Source organism: Apodemus sylvaticus, chromosome 10, assembly GCF_947179515.1.
Source record: "Apodemus sylvaticus chromosome 10, mApoSyl1.1, whole genome shotgun sequence".
Lineage (NCBI taxonomy): Eukaryota > Metazoa > Chordata > Mammalia > Rodentia > Muridae > Apodemus > Apodemus sylvaticus.
In genome coordinates this window covers 87027888-87043437 of record NC_067481.1, presented here as the reverse complement: position 1 = coordinate 87043437, position 15550 = coordinate 87027888, and positions in this window count along the sequence as shown.

The window sequence follows — 15550 nt, the reverse complement described above, 5'->3', positions numbered from 1 at the left end:
TAGAGCAATGAAAATATAGACCTGTTGGACAGCCCCACCCTATACCAACAATACTCTGTGTGAAAACAACTGCTGTTTCATAGTACAGACAAATGCTACCCTCTCTGAAGGTAGGTACCTGTCATGCTACTAACTTTGGTATACACAGGTCAAAGCATGGCCTCTCCCCTCCCTTTGTTTCTACATACTCTCTATAAAGAGACATGTCTAAAAAGTTAAAGATAACCATCCTATAAAACAGAATTTTGGTTGTGCTAGTGAAAGAAAATGTTTTGAAAATGATTCTTAGTATGATAGTCAAGGAGGAGAAAGACCTTTAATGTAGATGGAGGTGAGGACTGTAGAGGTTGAAGTTTCAGGGTCTTGAGTGAGTCCCACCAGAATCTACATCTTGATCTTCCTATTAACTCATAATTGCATCAATTTGTATTCAATTACTTGAATACAAATTGCCTCAGTTACCTTATTTCTAAAGGAAGAGTGAGAAGACTTTTGCTCCCCTAGTTCTGAGTGAATTTGTGGATGGAGTTTGTAGCATATAAAGTGTCTAATATATGTTAATTATCACTCCTTTTTAAAAAGCATTTGAGTAAAAAAAAAAAGAGGCCTACCAGACTTTGTAAGTAAAAATTAGTGTGGTAATTTATTACTGGTATTCAATAAAATATTTGTTGACAGAATATGCTCAGAAGCTGAAGTAATAAAGAGAGTATAAGATTCCCTGAGGATATAGCTCAAAGAGTGAATAAAGTCTCAGATTTATATTCCTTTCATGCTATTAGACATCTGCCAATTTCCAGGTAATGTACTAAGAAATTTCATGTATGCAATTCCATTTAGATTTCTTGACAATGAGCTGTTGTGAGCCTGTAAAATTGTTGCCCATTTATAGAGGAAAACAATCGTATACAGGGCAGTGAACTGATTGCTGTCAAGTCCCATATTTGTAAAAAGGATTGGCTATAGGCTCCTTGAATCACAGTGTAGAACTTTCTGACATAAATACTCCTCATTCAGAAAACAAATGCATTGCAAAAACAAAACTTAAAAAAAAAATAAAAGATTTAAGAGATGGAGTGAGTCATTTTAGAGGAAAAAAAATCTCTATCTACCAATATATAGACACTAAACTGTAAATGAGTTAACATAGAAGTGACAAGGAGCAAAGAGGGTGTCCAGGCAGGACACAGATAACACCCATGAGCAATATGGCAAGAGTAAGGAGAATCAGATGAAGGATGGCATCTTCAGAATGGTGCTCTTAGAGTGGCGAGGATAATGATAATTACCAGTGGACTCATAGAGGGTTATTGGAATCAAGAACAGGTCTACCCGAGTCATTCAAGAAAAGGTGTGTGTGCATGGGTGTGTATATGTTTGTATGTGTGTTATGTGCGTGTTAATGTGTATGAAGTTGGTTACAAACATTCAGAGCTAGAAGCAGACCATGAATACCATTTTTACTGTTCTCCTCTGTATCATTCATGACAGAGGCTCTCGCTGAATCTCTCCTGCTAGGCTGGCAAGTCACTGAGTTCTGAGGATTATTCTTTCACTGCCCCATATTTGAGCTACCGTATCCAGCTTCCATCTGAACACCAAGGATTAATCTCAGGTCCTCATAACTAGCATGCCAAGCACTCTATGCACTAAGCCGTATCCCTGGCCCAAGATATATTTTCTATAATAAACTCTTAAGCTTGCAGGGTAAAATTCAGTGTTTCTCATCACTTCTATTTGCAGTTTACATTTTCTCACATGCTATTATTTCACTCTTGTTGCGAGGTTTTGATACCACTTCTAGGAATTTGTCTGTTGTCATTGGACTCTGACAAGGAAGTAGGATCATATAAGAATATTAGAAACAGTGACTACGAGGTTTTGTTTACTACTTTCCTTAATTACTATCTTGTCAATCACATTTACTACCTCACTTGTTTAGTTTGTCTTTGATCTAAGATCTGACCTTTTTATATATATATATATAATTAGAATGATATAAAAGGAGGCTGGAGAGAAATAAACCTGTGTCAGCTTCAGTATGGGCTGGAGTCATGTGATAATTTTGTCTAATTGTTTTTTTCTTTTTCTTTTCTTTTTTTTTATTCAATATATTTTTTATTTACATTTCAAATGATTTCCTCTTTTCTGCCCCCCCCCCACTCCCCGAAAGTCCCATAAGCCCCCTTCCCTCCCCCTGTTGTCCCACTCACCCCTTCCCACTTCCCAGTTCTGGTTTTGCCCTATACTGCTACACTGAGTCTTTCCAGAACAGGGGGCCACTCCTCCATTCTTCTTGTACCTCATTTGATGTGTGGAGTATGTTTTGGGTATTCCAGTTTTCTAGGTTAATATCCACTTATTAGTGAGTGCATACTATGACTGATCTTTTGAGACTGGGTTACCTCACTTAGTATGATGTTCTCCAGCTCCATCCATTTGCCTAAGAATTTGTGTATATATACCACATTTTTTGCATCCATTCTTCTGTTGAGGGATACCTGGGTTCTTTCCAGCTTCTGGCTAGTATAAATAGGGCTGTTATGAACATAGTGGAGCATGTATCCATATTACATGCTGGGGAATCCTCTGGGCATAATTCTCACTCCCTCTCTTGAGACCCTGAGCTGGCTTGGTCACTCTTTCACATGCATCTTTGCTATTACATGGTACCAACTCATACTTCTTCTAAAAATATTTCTTGTGTTTATTTCTAAGAGTGTGAACAATTTTCCTGTGTGTATAAGTGTGAACCATGTGTGTGTCTGGCAACCACAGATGTCAGGGTTGCATATTGGATGCCCTGGATTTAGAATTATGGATGTTATAAACCACCATGTGGGCACTGAGACCTGAACGTGGATCGTGTACAAGAGCAACAAATACTAATATTCTCTGTATTCTCTGTTCTCTGTCTCCAGACCCTGCATCCCAAGCTTCTTACTATATATTTTATTTCAGGAGATTCTATTGCTAGCCATTGGCAGAATCAACTAAACAACAATTTCTCTAGACAATTACATTTGTATCTGAAAATCCAAAAAAAAAAAAAAAAGTCTGCTTAGAATATAAGACCAGCATCTCAAGAAGATTCCCAGAGAAGCCAGTGTATCTGAGGCAGTTCATTACACTTCTGAAACATTTCACTTGTTTAGAAAAAAGAAACTAAGCTCAGAACATTAGGTCTGTCACTTGTACAGAGACTGAATCATCTATAATGTAGTGATTTAATCCATGTGAGTCCTCAACAACAAAAACAAGAAGAGAAAATGAGCATTTAGTGCAGAAGTAAAATGAACATTACTTCTTTCTAATTATTCCTTAGAGGCCATAAAATCTCATTTAAACAAAAGCCAAATACTGTTCTATTTTTAAAATACAGTTACAAAGGAGTTTGAGAGGCCTGTGCATCATTCTAGAATTGGGGATGGAGAACTTGTAGTTCTTAGTCTGTGACATAAAAGGCTAAAAGTAACACGCAGTTTAACTTTACAAATGTGTCCCTGCTAGGACAGTTACACAGACTATTCCCTCTTTTCTATATATTTGTGGTGACCAGTTTATATAGGTGAAATCAAATACTCATCCAATTAATAATTTGTAACAATTGTTTACCTTTGAGATATATATGATTAGAAACATTAACTTTATCTCAAAAAAGAGATAGCAGGAGTCCTGGCTCTCAGTAACAGATTTTATGTAGGCCACATATCTACTTACTCATCCCTGCGGTGCATTTGTATCCCATTGCTAGAGGCATCCTTAAAGCCCTGGTTGCTGGCCTATTTCCCCTGCTCCCCTATCAATATCTGAATACCAGCATCATTTGCTTTTGAAGGAGATACAAAGTATTCACTGCTTGCAAAACCAAGATCATTTCATAAACTATATGGGCTTTATGGATCTCTTGTCCATGTTTGTGTTTGTGTGTGTGTGAGAGAGAAGTCTAATTAATTAAAAACAAAAAAACAAAACCAAGCAGCCAAGATGCATCTATTCATTTAGTTTTCCCGCGTTGTATGTTTTGTTCGATGGGCAACTGTAAATAAGCAGCCTGTCATTTAAAGCAATTTCAGGTGAGAGTAATTTAATTTCAGCCTCGCACAAAGTAAAGGTTCTTCAGACTTAAGCAGTTCTTCAGTCAGTAACTGCAGTTCGTTTGCTGGGAGACTTTGAAATATAGCAGAAAACAGGCTGGCTGGCAGGTTGGTTTGTGCTGCAAGATACCCTGACAACCTGTCAAAGTCCCACTTTTCTCACATTCTACCAACTTCTCTTCTCTAAAGAAAGCATGAAATGTCAAAATGACAGGTGCCGCAGCGCAGCAGCATCCAGCTTCTGGGCCCATTACCTCAGGAAGGGAAGACTTGAAAAGTTGTGCAGGTGACATATGCTGAAGACTGATAGGATTTGCCAGGTAAAGGGCTGGCTTGATGGTGCTGATGTTAACCCTTTAGGATTGACTAATTTGAGCTACAACCTTTGGGAGGACAATCTAGACATAGTTAGAGAAGAAAACCATACAGATCTAGGGCAATAATCTTCAACCTGTGATGAGGCATCCATCTTTTTCATAATTGGGGATTTTCAGCTATTAATTTATTCCATGAAACCAACACAGCGTAGTTAAAGGATATCTGAAGTTATAAGTTTGATATTTTTAGCAGAAAGACGAGTCATAAAGCTAGGAAGGAGATTAAACATGGTGAACAAGTAAAACTACATATATTTCAGTTTTGGCTTTGTGTGTGTACCGTTTTAGAGAGTTAAGTGTATATTAATTGGAGAAAGTTCATTTAAATTAGGACTGAACTGTGAAATTCAGCTTGAAAATTGCCAATCTATTAAGTTCATATCCTATCTTAAATAGATAAGTGTAACTTTTGGTGTTTAGTTATTTCTTGAAACTTAGAGCCCACTAAGATATTGATGTTTTTCTAAGTGTGAATAGCTTTAAACTGAATGCCACGTTGCCACTTTACACTAAACAAGCTTATATGAGTATAATAGAAATAGTTTAGTATCAGCAATGTGAAGCACAGATAGTCAAGGCATCTACCCGAACCTGGAGGAAAGGTCTGAAGGATTTAAAGAATAGGAAGCTTGATTCTCAAGCTATAGAGCTCTATACAGTTAACTGCTATGGATTCAATGTTGTTTGTCCTCCTGACAGTTCATGCACCTGAAGACAGGCCCAAGAAGGTAGGGTCTGTCAGGTGCTCTAAAATCATTTGGGTGTGCTAGGTTGGGAGAAAGACCTTAGGGTATTTGGGGTATACCCTCAAAAGGAAATACTGGTCTCTTCCACTGAATTATCATTGGTGTGTCTTCTTATAAAACATTGAACATGACCATGAATCTTACTCTGACTTCTTAATTTAATATACCCTGCTTCAAAGATAGCCATTTCAGACAACAGTGAGAGGAGAGGCCATTGGACCTGTAAAGGGCTGATGCCCCAGAGTAGGGGAATGCCAGTCAGGAAAGTGTGGGAAGGGTGGACAAGGAAAGGGGGAATGGGATAGGGGATTTTTGGAGGGGTAACGAGGAAAGGGGATACCATTTGAAATGTAAATAAAGCAAATATCTACTTAAAAAAGATATCCTGCTTCTTTACAAATCTGCTCCACCATATGTCCTAGAACTGCCCCTCACCAGAGATGAAAACAAATAATCTAAAAGTGGCAAGTAAACCTCTTCCCTTAATATTACTCTACCAGACATATTTCAGTTCAGTAAGAAAAATAGACTATAGCACTAGTAAAATATTATTGTCCTTTTAGGATAAAACACTAACAGGCAAGGAAGGAAGGAAGGAAGGAAGGAAGGAAGGAAGGAAGGAAGGAAGGAAGGAAGGAAGGAAGGAAGGAAAAAGGAAGAGAGGAAGGAACAGCTCTACATTTATAACTTCTGGGTAGAAAACAAAATTTAATGGTCGGAGTCAGCAGATGTACTCCTGTCTGTTCTCTGTGAAATAACATCATGTAGCAAGCTGGGAGTTCATACACTGCAGGTGTACTGCAAATAACTCTGCGTTTGGACCTGGTTGTCAATTCATATTGTCCACAAGGTATCTATCCACTTACAAAATGGAAACTCTTGATGTGTCTGGCTCATAGCATCCTGGGGAAACAAATGTGATTCTGTGTGTATCCAGCCGCTATTACATAATTATATCACTATAAACCCAGTTATAGAAGACTCTTTTCTTTGTTTTCACATGGAAATATAAAATGATAAGGTACTAAATTAGAATTATGAGTCAGACAAGGAGATTTTGTAGCCAGAAGAGAGTTAGGACTATATTACTTCAGGAACAGGGGCTTCAATTAGCCAGTCTGTTTAATATTTACACAATGGAATACTACTCAGCAATTAGAAACAATGAATTAACAAAATTTTTTAGGCAAATGGTTTGATCTGGAAAATATCATCCTAAGTGAGGTAACCCAGTCACAAAAGAATACACATGGAATGAAATCTCTGATAAGTGGATATTAATTAGCCCAGAAGCCCTGAATACCCAAGGCACAAATTGCTTCACAAATGACTCCCATGAAGAAGTATGGAGAAGGTCCTGATCCTGGAAAGGATTGATCTAGCATTGGAGGGGAATATAAGGACAGAGAAAAAAAGGAGGGAGGTGATTGGAGAATGGATGGAGAGAAGAAGGTTTATGGGACATATGGGGGGGGGGTCCGGGAAAGGGGAAATCATTTGGAATGTAAACAAAGAATATAGAAAATAAAAAAAATATATAAAAAAGATTAATCAAAAAATATGTGACTTACAATCTTTACAGTACTGTAGCTAAATATGCTTACAAAGGCAGAGAGATACTAAACTGTGTCACTAAGTGTCTGGTGAAGATTTAGAATAGCAATGGCTGGTATTACCAAACATTTTATCAATCCCCTGGCAAAGTACTAGAGTTAAAAATTATATACATTCTTTAACTTATCTCATGTGTATCCATAAGAATCAGTACCATCATTCTCCCTACTTGAGAGAAATAAACTGTTTTCTGCAGATGTTTAGTTTAAAAACTCCATGCTGAATATGAAGGTGGAATACCAAACCACTGGGTTGTGCTGCAGCTTACAAATCAGAGAAGAAACAGAATAGAGTAAGATGTTTCTGGTGGGTCCTCTTACTCTGGTGGAAAACTGCCATAATCTTGTGTCAGGGATCATCTTTGTGGAAATAATTTACCTAGAACTCTTATCTGTACTGACATTAGTCTTAAGTCTCCTTCAAGTGGATCCTAATAACTCCAGTAAGGTTCACATTATGGTAGCAGTTGCTACTCTCCGTAAGGCTTTATAACTGTCAAGATGAAAGGAGGAAGTCTAAGTAACATCCTATACAGGAGGCCTTTCTGCTCTTCTCTTCATTGAGGTTTATCTGCATCTTTGGAATAGAATGCTCAGGAGACAGCCTCGCCTCACCCAGCATGCTTGTCGCATGTTGTAGTAAAAAGTAGCTGAAGTGGGGTGTTGGGGGGTATGTCTCGGAACAGTGTGTGTGGAGAGAAAGAGAGATACAGAAGCAAATATTGACCACTCAGAGCATTCCTAGTTAAGTAGGAGGGTCCAGAAAGGGACCTCTGACACAATTACTTGCCATGTTCATTAGAAATATTATAATAAACGATTGACATTAGAAATATTCATTAGAAATATTATAATTTTTCTAATGTTCATTTCTAGATATTATAATATCTCTAGTTCATTAGAAATATTATAATAAAAATTGTCATTTTTTTTGCCAATTCTGAAAATTATTTTCTTTCCACTGTTGAAGGGGAGCTGCAAGGGTAGAGGGAGGGACCACAGAAAAAATGGTGACTGAAAATCTGGAAACTAAAGATATCACGATAATTTTCTTTGGTCTTCTCTCAAAGTCACACTAATTTCATTGAAAGATGAAGGAGAGTTGACTTCAATAATAAGCAAATTACAATAATAAATGTTTGTAAAGATTCAAGGGTGAACTTTTGCAGGAACATTCAAGACTTTCTGGGCTATTTATTACAAATGATCCATGGTGTGTGTGAGTGCATATGTGTGTGTGTGGTGTGTATATGTGTTACTATAAATTGAAAATTGAAATCTGTTTGATACTGTCAGTTACTTGATGTAACTGTAACCGTAAACTTCTGCAGTCTTACCTGGGCTAGCACATATGCCTGTCAGTTCCTGTTTGGAATATGTGTTTTCCTTCTGGTGACATCATATCTTGAAATGTGTTATCAAGCATAATGTCAAGGACAATATTTTAAAAACAATTATGATATCACGAGTATCGTAGCACATAGCTTTTACCTCAAAAGTCTAGAGGCAGAGGCAAGAAGATTTCTACGAGTTAGAGGCCAGCTTGATTTACATAGTGAATTTTAGCTAGCTAGGGCTGGATACTCACACCAGTCTTTCTTTTTTTTTTTCTTTTGTTTTTAAACAAGATTCTTTTTATTAAATATAGTCTTTATTTACATTTCAAATGTTGTCCCCTTTCCTGGTTTCTCCCTCCGAAAACCTCCTAACTCATTCCCCCAACCACTGCTCACCAATCCGCCCACTTCTGCTTCCCTGCCCTGGCATTCCCCTATACTGGGGCATGGAGCCTTCTCAGGACCAAGGGCCTCTCCTTTCATGTCCAACAAGGCCATCTTCTGCTGCATATGCAGTTGGAGTCATGGGTCCTTCCATGTGTATTTATTGGTTGGGATTTAGTCCCTGGAAGCTCTAGGGGTACTGAGTAGTTCATATTGCTGTTCCTCCTATGGCGCTGCACACCCCTTCAGCTCCTTGGGTCCTTTCTCTAGCACACCAGCCTTTAAAAAGCAAACAAAGAAAGAAGAAAAAAATCTGGGTGGAGGTTGAAGGGATGGCCCAGCACAGGCTACTCTGAGATAATCCAGTTTTGAGTCTCAGTACCCACATATTGGCTGACAACTATCGGTAACTCCTGTCTCAAAAGCTCCAAGATAAACTCTTTTGTCCTCTGCAGGTCCCAGGCATCATGTGTTGCTCAGATATACATTCAAGCCAAACAAGAAGCATTCACATGAAATAAAAATAAAGGAAGAAAAATTAAAAATGCTTTACAGGTTATCATAGTTCAATGGGTAGCGATGAAAGAAGTTGTTACACCATGGTAGAGTGAAAATCGGGATACTGATCCTCTTAAACATTTGCTACTAATCTGGCATTTAAATTGCTGCTGTAGATGCTTTTGGTGAAGTACGTCAAACAGTTTCTACTGTGTGAAATATGTAGTTTCATCTGTGGTGTACAATACTTCAAGAGAAAAATTCTTCATAAATACAAATCACAATCATCGTTATTATCATCAACATTGGCTTGTGATTATGTTTGCTTTCCTTTTGCCTGTACTACTAAAATGCACTCCAGGTTTTTGATTTAAAATAAATAAATAAAACAAAACCAAAACATTAAGTCATCAGAGGACACAAGCCTTAAATCATGGTTTCTGTGGATTGTGACTGTCAGGTTTAAAATGAAGGTTACAGAAACATGTGTATCCGTGGGTGCTTTTTAGTTCTATTAAGCAAATGTCTCTAAACTCAGACTTTGAAGGCTTCCATCTCATTACGTATGGACATTAGCTCACAGCTTCAGTTAGAAGGATCATTAATGGAAACAGTATCAAAGCCCCTCCTTACTAAATATTAGTTATATTAATATTAAGTTAATGCAAAGGATTTCATCCTGGGGCCTCCTACAGATTCATCAGAAGCTCCAGACAGACTATTTATGCTTCTACTTGATTAAAAATAAATTCTTCCTAGAGGGTATCCTTCTGCCCACACAGATCAATTGCCACAGATCACTTTTTGTTTCTATTAAGATTTTATAGATTCACTGTAATTATGTGTCTATAGATATAGAAAGACAAGTCCTGGCTGAAAAATTAGAATCCTGGTAGTTCCTTACTTTTATGCAGGCACTCTAACTGTAACTTAATAGGCAACTTTCTTAGATCTTTAGGGAAATCAGAGAACTCTCTAAAAACTCCATGTTGAGGGTTAGTTTCAAAGTTACTACATGTTTTGTCCCAATGAAAAAGTCAGTTAAATTAAAAAATAAAATGCTGTGTTGAGAAACCCTACCTCTTCTATCATTTAGACTTCTCACACCTTAAAGGAGGGCTAGAATTTTAAGTAATGTGTTATAGTATCTAACTCTCTCAGTACTAATTATCTTTCTTCTAAGTTGTATAAAAGGCTATTTTTATTAATTATTAAGAAGTAGACAATACATGAATAGAGTCTGTCTCAGTTCTAAGAAAATTTACAAAAATCCCAACATTGAAGAAAAATACACAGTACAAAAAGATTTTTCACATGAAGTTTCTGTATCCTGTCCCTTCATTCAGCTGAGAAGGCAGGAAATCACCCAAAAAGCTCATTGTTTGATGGACACAATGCCAATTAACTAAGTTGACATAATGCAGTGAACAAGTTTGACTTATTTTTTTTAATGAATTGACTCTCTCAGCTTTTTTTTTTCAGTGTCATATAGATGCAGTAGCAGATAACAGTATCTGTACTGAGCAGAGCAGTTAAGCGACACAACTTTAAAACATTACTATTATAGAGGTCACACTTAATAAGTCAATGTGTTTGAGATGCTTGCCGATGTATGGATTAAAGATTGCCTGCCTTTTGGACTCTCTCTACTAGTAATTATATATTGTAAACCCAAACATAGCACTAAGGGTTTGTCTGGGTTAGCTGTCAATACTGTGCATCCCCAGGTAGCCCCAAACCTGCCCTCTAGTCAACACTGAGTTTCTTCAACAGAAAACATCTGTTTTGTTACAGTAATAGATCAAACAGAGTCTCAGCCTTAATTACAGGTGCTTGGCAGGTTTAGTTTAAAATATCAATACAATAGTTATAGTAAGCATAGCCAAAGCCATTCATTATTTAGACCTAAGACAATCTTCTTTTTTTTTTAATTGTTTTTACCCCAGGAAAGCCCAATTATTTGCACAGATTAAAAAGTTCAATAAAATAAAAACAGCAGCAAAAATCAGCTGTTATTGCTCGGATACAAATTCAATGCTGAACTAGAACCCTTGGCTAATAGTTAATAGTTCAGAAGTGCTCATTAAATGTAACTTTCAGTCTTTCACAGAATCCTAATTCATGGTGTTGAACCTGTAAAAAGATAGTGAGAGAGCATCCTTTCTTATGCTCAAGGGGCATGACATCATCACTATTAATAATAACAGTTACTTTGTATCCAAAGGCCAAATCTACAACTTTCCCATGTCAATCAATATATTTTAATATTTCTTTTATAGTAAATGCTAATGTGAAAATATGCAAATGTTTATTTGAATGAAACACGACAATGAATTCTAGTTATCTGTCTCACCATGATAAAGCATGATAGGAATTTTAGCTCCTTATTTAAATATAGGACTTTATTGGTAACAAAAGTAAATATACAGCTTTTTCCTTCATGTTTTTCAGGGACGCTAAACTCTATGCTTGAAATTATTTTAAGATACAAAGAATTTAAGTAGATTTTTTTCTCCTTCTCATATTGTAGCTCTGTGTTGTCCTCCTCAAGATGAATCATGGGAACTGTATTCAAAGAATGTTTTTCCATCATGATCAATGTTGATCAATCAAGTCTGTCTGGTTTTTTATTAAGTTTCTCAGTAAATCATGGCTTCCCTAATAAAAATATTAGATGTAAACTTCAGAAAACAAATGGACATATAACCTGCAGTCAGTCCTCAAGAAAGAAAGCATTCTGATGAAAAGAAAAACAAAGAGTCAGTTGAATTAATGTTCCTCTGCCCTGATGCCTCTTCCATGTATACCAACACAGGATGTTGCCATTTTGGAATATTATGGGATTATACTGAGTAAGATAATCTAGTGTTCCAGTCTCACAGAATGAACTGGGCAGCAGGTTTTGTTCTCTGAATCAATGAAAAATAGTCTTGTTTCTCAGACAGAAAACTAGCACCTCCCTTATGGAGAACACAGATTGGAGGCAGATCTTCACCTTGGAGGAATTACCAAATTTGACAAAAAGAAGCTGTTGAACCCAGGGTGTTTAAAATAAATCATTAAGGTATTTTTGAAGATAAATCATGTGATCATTTCTATGTTAGCAGGGTTTACAATATAATAGAAAATTTTTGTTATATAGTGACATACATGAGATAGGGTTAGGGTTAGTGTCTTAAGAACATAGTGATTTCAAGTAGCCCATAAATGTTCATTCAACTTAGTAAGTAGGGCATGTCCGCAAACCCTTGTCTTCAGTGTTTTCTGGTTTAATTATAAGGAAGCACTCTTTCTAATGCTGTGAGGTTACTAAGTCATTCTTACCTGCATGTCAAAAATGTTTCTATCTGGCAGCAGATTTGTAAATAATGAGACTACCTTGTGGATGTTTCTTCTAGCATGAAACATGGAGAGTAACATTTGGGAGGCATTGTTCCCAAGCTTCTCACCTAGATCTTCTGAATGTAAAGACATAGAGGTAGGTAGAATAACTGATGCTTCTCATTTGGCTCATTTTATGTGACTTCAGATGATGTGTTTAAAGAACCTAAAAGGAATCAGAGTACAAAATCTACACTCCAGATTTCAATCGAAATGCATCTTATTTTTCTTCTGCTTTGTTTGCATTCCTCAGTAATCTGTATGTCTCTGTGTTAGCAAACATCAGACACTTTGCAATCACATGGTTTATTTCTCTGAAATGGACATTTCCACGAGCTTCTGAAAGGATTTATTTCTGTATAGAAATAAATACAGATGTTCTATGGAGTCAACCCGTTCTTCAAATAATATAAAAAGTACAATTGACTAAAAAACTTGCTGTTTCTGTTCATGGATGCTTCTTTAGGAGTTGTTATGTGTTAAGATACAGGCTTCAGTGTGGGTAGATTAGCAGTCCCTGAAAAGTACAGCCAGAGTTCTGGAATGCCTACTCCTTCTTCATTTCTGGTTTCTTTCATAATGTACTTATAGCTACAAGAACGAAGACAACAAGAATCTGCTGATGATGACACGAAAGGTAGTCATGGTTCTCATCACAAAAGTAAGTATACAGGAAATAAGAATGAAGATGTTAATGCATTACATGGATAATGGATCCTTGTAAAGTGAAATAGGTAGTGCTTTTGTGTAGAAATATTATTCAGATATCTGATAAAATGGAAAGACGTCATTACTTGAAACATAGTAGTCTACAAAATGGAAGATTAGGTTTTTCTGAAAATAACAAAAGCAGTAAAAAAGCAGACTCTGGGTGGGGAGGATCAGTAGATTTAACATGTCTGTGTATTAAATCTAATTATATGTATATATGTAAATATATACATATGTATATATACATACATATATATGTGATATATATATTCATATATATATATATATATATATATATATATATATATATATATATTCACAGAGGATTTAATGAATGAAGGGAAATCTAAACTGACATAGCAATTCTTGATTGAAGTGGACCATGTGGTCAGCAGAGAAGAATGGGATAATATTTGGGGAGTATTCAAGAGAGGAGCCCAGAGAAACCTAACATCCTCAGGGAGAGGATCTGTGACAGTTTAAATGATGGCCAGGCTTGTGGTGCATCAGTTTGTCGCAAGAGGTGCCATAGGATGGCTCTGGAAGGCTGTCTTCTTCTGCACTTTGGGTTGTAATGGCTATGTCTCACCATCACAAACTGAGACTCTGCTTTGTGCTTATCCTGCTTGCTAGCCACAGGAGAGTCTCAAAGTTATCCTTTGGTCAGACATTTGGGAGTATTTCGGTGGATTAAAGAATGCATTTAAGTTTCCTTTTGAACTTAGTTCAGGAGAGTCTGTGTGGACGTTTGTGCACAGGCACGCTCGGGCAAGATGTTTAACATGTGAGTCGAGTCTTCATTTGCTCACTGATGTTATAAAAGAGCTGCTCGGGATGATTTCTCATGCCCGTCTCATCACACACACACACACACACACACACACACACACACACATTTTCAGGAGATCTGTCATTGTATTCTGGCCTCCAAAGCACAAGGCACACATAAGGTACATAGACATACATGCAGGCAAAATACTTCTACAGATGAAATAGTAATAATAAACAAATAAAAATACCTATCAGGTCACATATGTTTCTGCGTATACTGCTAATGGTTCAACAGGCGCCGTTTGAAAGATCAGTTTTCACTGCCTTGTGCCAGAGAATGGGAGAAAAGCTTTTAATCAAACTTAGAACCTCTCCTGACATGTATACATACATACATACATACATACATACATATACACACACACATACACACACACACACACACACACACACACGTGTTCTGTAGTAGAGAAGAGAAACATTTTCAAAAAAAAAACTCAAATGGTAAAAGAATTAAACAATTTTTTTTGCGGGGAGGGTGTGGGGGTTTCGAGACAGGGTATCTCTGTGTAGCCCTGGCTGTCTTGGAACTTTACTCTGTATACCAGGCTGGCCTCGAACTCAGAAATCCCCCTAACTCTGCCTTCCAAATGCTGGGATTAAAGGTGCGCACCACCACTGCCAGGCATAACAATTTGGTTTAGCATGAAAAACTGGTTCAAGAAAGAGCCCGTGATAACAGGGAATAAGGAATGATCAACTTCTCAGTGAGAAAATATCTATGCTCAGGACCCCCTATCCACTGGTATTATACACCACAATCTAAAGGTTATTCAAATGTAATATCCTATGTAAATAAAGGTTAAGGATGTATTTAACCAAGATTAAATGCAGTGAGCAAACTTATTGAAAGAGGAGGAGGTAATGGGTAAATTTTTTCTTAGCAGGCTAATGTTCTGTTTTTCAACGTAGAAAATCAGCTTTTCATATCTCTAATGAAATTCTTACTTGATTCTACTTTTCTAAATGTAATAGAACTGAGGAAAATCTTCCACATCTTTCCCTACTACTGCTGTTCAGACAAAGCATATACAAGCATAGATTCATTTGTATCTCAGAAGAAATATCTCATAAACAGAGGTTGACAGTCACACTTTCTCCTGTCTTGTAAAAGCTATGGCAGTTTGATTTCTATTTTACCATAAACTCTTCATTCTATTTGGAAAGTATCCGCAAACTAATGAAAACAAGCACTTGGAATGTGTCACTGCTGAGTCCAGGACAGGTGCTTCCAGATTCTGGGTCAAAAATTTTTGTTTCCGTTTTTCTTCTCTGTCTCTCTGTCTCTCTGTCTCTCTGTCTCTCTGTCTCTCCCTCCCTCCCTCCATCCATCCATCCCTCCCCCCTCTCTCTCTTTCTTTCTTCTTCTTTTTTTAATTTATCCAGCACAAACTGAACAAGAACTAGGGAAACAAGTTTTTAGAAGACCCAACACAACAGAGTCTCACTTGTGGAATCAGTGAGCATGTGTCCCATGGAATATGTTATCTCCAATTGTGTTCCTGGTTATGGGATTTGTTGTCCTCTTCCCCCATTCTGCATTTGATTTGCAATTCTGGGGACATAGCAACAAGC